The 5,596-nt window shown below is 46.9% G+C and overlaps 1 pseudogene; it reads right to left on the reverse strand.

The window, feature by feature from the left end:
• The window catches only part of LOC101572568, an 8,809-nt pseudogene extending 4,652 nt beyond the window's left edge, over window positions 1-4,157 (reverse strand).
• Between the last annotated feature and the right edge of the window lie 1,439 nt (window positions 4,158-5,596).

Consider the following 5,596-nt stretch of genomic DNA (forward strand, 5'->3'; position numbering starts at 1 on the left):
AGAGAGAGAGAGAATATGAGACATGATTTCCACAAGGATGTGGAAAACCAGGGCCAGGCCAAGAATCCTCCCTGTCTCAATCAATACACAGATGCTCATCCACATCCCTATTCTTCACCTCCCAGCAACTCTGCCTTCCCAGGAGTCCATCACTGACTGAGGGAGGAAAGCTCAGGGACTCTTATTCTCACAAGAGGCTGGAAATGGCCCAGGGTGGGCAGCATGAGATGGGATGGAAAGCACAGAGCCCCAGAAGCTGGGCATCCCTTATGTGAAGTTCCTGCCTCACACCAACCACAAATGCCTTTAGGAGGAATGCACACATGATGACAAAGCCCCAAACCTTTCCACAGCTCAGGTGTGAGAACTTCCAAAGCCCTCCTTTCTCCCTTGCTTCCATTCTCTGGTAAGGCACAACTTCAGGACAGCCCATGGCAGAGGCAGGGCCACGTGTGTCCACGCTACTCTGACAAGCAAACATGAGCTGGCAGGAGGGGCCTTCTCTACAAAGAACTCACTTCTTCATGTCAAGGGGTCTGCCTTTCCATGTTCATGGGCAGAAGTACCTGTTCCATTGATCCCCAGGGCCCTTCTCTGTGCCCCGTATTCTGCATTTGGTCTCAGTCACAGAGCCCAGCTCTCCTTTGGCCGTGCAACCTTTGCCAAGCTGTATGCTGGGAAGACACCACACTATGCAGCCAGGTGGTGCAGGACAGGGACACAGACCACCCCTGAAGAGTAGTGGATTTCCTGCACACCTGCCCCAAGAGGCAGCGAACTTGGGAAAAGACCTAAAGACAGCTCCTTCTCACTGTCCCACACTGCGCTGCCACCAGCCACAATCCCCTACAGAGAAAAGAGAAAATAATAGCTCCACAGTTCACTCCAGGAGGCTTGGAGGCAGCAATCACCCTTTGTATGAGGAAGCTACATTTTGTTCAGCCACTTACTTGCTGATGGGGGTGTAGCGTGGCTCCACCTTTGGCTACTGGAAACACAGGACTGCTGCTTTGCAGTTTGGGGCTTCCTACCCTTCCAGAGCAATAAGAAGCTCAGAGATGTTTTTCATTCTCTGACCCCCAGCTATAGTGAAAATGACATTTTATTACACAAGCCCATACCCCAAGTAAGATACTTTGCTGCCTTCTGAGCCTCCCTAGCACCACATTACATGTAAACATCTGGAACGTCACATTTTCCCCCTGAGACTCCCCTATGTTACAAATATATCTAGAAAGAAAACCATGGGGTTGTGAGAGCCACAGAAGATCAACTTTCCAAGAGGAGGTCAAATTGTTTTTCCAGGATTATTCTATCTATTCGAGACCTTTAAGCTGTAATGACCAGAGACTTTTAGGGATTAACCAGGGTCACACCTGCTCCCCAAGCAAATGGAGACATCATGTCTATGCCTAGGAGTCAACACAGAGCCTGGGGCCCACAAGACCCCAGCCACACCTCTGAGAGCCCATACCTCCTGCAGATCCCCCATGGCCCATGAGTCCCACCAGGCAGCCCAAGGCCCACACTTCCCATCTGATGGAGATCTGCCGGCTGCAGTTCCCTCTGAAGTCTACTTCTATAGTTCCCAGGTCCTGGGAAAAGCAGATGGTCCCTGTGGCAGCTATGAAAACATCAGCCACCCTGAAATATCACAACAGAGCCCTCCCTGACGGGATTTGGAAGGCATTTCCCCAGAACTGCAGAAACAAATCATCAGCCAGGAGCTTGAGCCCCTTCAGGAAGTCCAGACCTAAACAGTGAGAGTGAAGAGCAAGGAACAGCTAAGTAACTACAAAAGACCAGCTTGCCATCCACTGGCTTAGAATTCCTCACTAGTAGAAATTCCAAACCCTTTGACTACTGCCAGTGTGGCCTAACGGTCATCTGACCTGAGTTGTTTGTCTTCAACTGGTTTCCTTTGCTGCCTGTGGGAACATAAGGATTTGCACAGCAAGAGTTTATATACATTCTGGAAGCTTCCAGAAGGAGAAGTGGCCACAAGACAAGTGTCTTGGTATTTCAGGGACACTGAGTGTCGATCACTGTTTTGCAGAAAGAGAGTATTCCTGGCAACACTCTGGTGGCTTCAGCTGCAAGTGGTAGCCACTTGGAGCACTGGCTGGCTCCACAACACTGAGGTCCCATGACCTGGCCGTATGGCTTGCTCTGTGTCTGACTTTAGAAGAAAAGACTCCACAGCTACTACAGAAAGGGCTTCACCATACACATTCTAGAAAAGCAAGGGCTTGCTTTTAACTAGCTGTGTGATCTACCACACACAGGAGATGAAGGAAAACACAACACAGAAAGCAAGCAGCCTGCTTCAATTTACTGTGCCCTTTAAGAACCATCCCTCACTAACAGCAAGTCTCAGTGTACCAACCCTGCACATCTTCTTCTAAGCTTATCAGCACCCCATCAAAGGATCAGGAAGGCCCTTGCAAGACACATAGCTCACAGCAAATGAGATGCTCACCTATTTCAATAAGAGAGAGCTGTCAGGCCGGAGAGATGGCTCAGTGAAATAAGCACTTCCCTGGCAAGCACGAGGGCCTGAGTTCAATCCCCGGTTCTACCAAAAAAAAAAAAAAAAAAGAGCTGTCAACACATCAACAGGCACCTTAGGAGTAAAGAGCCATATGGAAGAACTGCCAAACTTCCCTGGTGCCCCAGCCATGAAGTCTAGACTGAGCTGGACACTGGCACCATCTGGCACCAAATCAGAGGGAGACATGACTTGGTGGGACACATAGCCATGTCCACAGCACACCACAATGGGCCCTGTGAGTCTTGAGGGCTGGTAACATCACTTTCAAATGTCAACAGCACTGAAAGCCTCACTGTCCAGTAACCCCAAGTGCTGTCCCAATGACATAAATGAGATTTGGGAAAATGAGGAGGGAGTGACAATACAGCATCTGTTGGGCAGCTATCCTTGAAAACTAGGTTGATGAATCTGATGCAAACATTATTGAAGGAATTTGTCGTGGGTCACACACAAAGCGAAACAGCCAAGGTCTGACCATGATAAAACAACCGCAAACTATAATACACTGCCACCTGCCATCAAACATGTTCTCTTTCAAAAACATATTGAAACACTCCTGCGTATGCCTGTGCATGCATGTATGTTCTCTCAGTTACTCTTCTCTCGTTGCTGGGACCTGATGCTCAAAATGAAGGAAGGAAAGGTTTACTTAGCTCACAGTTACTAGGGGTTTCAGTCTAGACTCAGCTGGCTCCAAGGCAGAGTGGCACATGGCAGAGAGCAACCTTTCATGGCGGCAGCAAAGAGCAAGAGTAAAAGGAGCAGCAGCAGCTCATGCAGCTAGCCAGCCTCTCTTCCCTCCTTATATTGCAATGCAAATTACCTGCCCCAGGGCAGGTACAGCATCCACACCCACAATAATTAATCACAAACTCCACAAGCTGCCCATGACTGCACAAGGCTTTGGGGGACACCTATACATAAACCATAACATCTGTGTATATGCATATGTGTGACTATATGTACACTTACATGTATGTGTATACCCATTATTTTCTAGAGGACTTTTGTAAATTGCATAGGGATACTAGAGTTGGAGAACTCCATTCTCATGGGCCACTGACCTCGGAGCCTTTCTCTTTCTGGCTGTGCTGGCAGACCCAGACTTGATGTAAGCACAGACCCACACTCTGTGTCGTGTGTGCAGCCCAGCATGGTTCTCCCCAGTTTGAGTGCTTGCTAGTCATGGGCTTAGAATGAGAGCGCCTGACCCAGTTTTGACTACTGAGCAGCTACTGCAGGTCAAGTAGGAGGAAAATATGAAAAAGTATTCTGTGTTCAAAAGGAAGAGTACAAAGATGAGATACCTCATTTTCCTCAAGTTGAGTGAGACCATGAGACCTTAAAGTGGCAGCCACTTTGCCCGGCCAGCCTACTTCCAGACATTATACTAATTTTCATGACTGACAGGACAATCTGTGTCCCATTTTGTTACCTGCAACCCAAGGCATCCTTACACGTATCTACCAAGGTAACTATCTCACAAAAAATACTATGCAGGAAAATTCAGAGGCTCATAAAGAGATACCTCAAGAAGTAAAAATTCTTCACCATTTTTTGAATGGGTAAGTTTCAATACTACTATCTCAACTTTCCCTTCTGCCATCTGCTGTGACAACATGTGACAGGTGTGGAGTAGGGCAGCTTTGTGACTACACCCCCCCAACCAAGATTGTACATGAGTGCTCTTGCTTCTACTTCATGGACAAAATTCTTCATAAAGTACAATTCTGTCATATGTCAGGTATTGGTGCCATTGTTTTCTGATACTTATCAGGAGTCTCTGGCACAGAGGAGCACAAACTTGCTTTCTAAAAAGCAATCATCAGCGAAGGTTACATTACTGGTGACACACCACAATGCATTGTATTAATACATTCCATAGGCCCCCAATATTCTGGCTCATCTGCCACTCTATCCCAAGCATCCGAGTTCCTGCTGCTTCCCTGGAACTCTTCTGGGGAGCTCCACCCACACACTGTTTCCACAGCAACCAATGAATTTCATGATGAGCACACTAGGGAGGGAAGAAGCCAAAGGGAAAAAGTACATACACTGCACCACAGGAAAAATCTGTGAAATATTAAGCCTCTAAATACTTGACTGTGAATGTTAAATATTCAAATAAAAATTCTCACTGTTGTTTCAATATGCAAGGTCAATATCCACATCTGGAGAGTCACATACATTTCAGGATAGGACAAAATTGTAAAGCATAGGAATGGCAAGGGGATTAGATATCAAGGTGTGCCAGGGCTGCTCCTGCCACCCCTGTCCCCTGCTCCCCTCAGGCCATAGTTCCGCCCCAACACTGGGCCTCATCATGCCACATGCTCCAGCTGCGCCACTCCTGGGAGTTCCTCACCGGCACAGGGTTCTCCAGAGCTCCTTGAGCCCCAGCAAAACTCCAGCGGTAATCTAACAATAGGTAAAGAGATTATCTGGATTGGCAGAGCGTGAACTCTATGAGAACAAAAGGGAGCCAGGGATATAGCTCAGCAGCACAAGCACTTGCCTGAAAGCAAGAGTTTTCTCTGAATCATGGCAGAAAGGGAAGACCAAAGATTGGAGAAGGAACGTTGCTGGCTTTGAATGTGGAGGGGCCACATGGATGCTAGCAGCCCCACCTGCCACGGAGGGGATGTGGAGACTCAGGCCTGCAGACCCAAGAGGTCAGATGCTGCCAGGGACCTAAACAAACTTGGAAACAGATCTGTTCCTAACAAATCAAACCCCAGCCCTGGTTTCTTTTTCTATATAATTTAAGCAAACTTCATTGTGAAAAATGATGTTTTAAGCGTTCAGATATAAGACAGGCATTACAGGAAAAACTAGACAGATGATTTGCTACTGTGAGACTATCTTTCACTAGAAATTGCTCTTATTTCTTATTCATGTGTTAATTTTATATTTAGTGAATATTTTTAAAGAACTATAGAGCTGCTTTTAATATCTAGAAATTTTAACAGAATATTAAAACACCTAACTTTAAAGAGCAGTTTCCAAAACAATATTAGAACTCTGCACTGAGACAGCTCAGTGAAC

Source organism: Octodon degus, unplaced genomic scaffold (genome assembly GCF_000260255.1).
Source record: "Octodon degus isolate 3935 unplaced genomic scaffold, OctDeg1.0 scaffold00093, whole genome shotgun sequence".
Classification (NCBI taxonomy): domain Eukaryota; kingdom Metazoa; phylum Chordata; class Mammalia; order Rodentia; family Octodontidae; genus Octodon; species Octodon degus.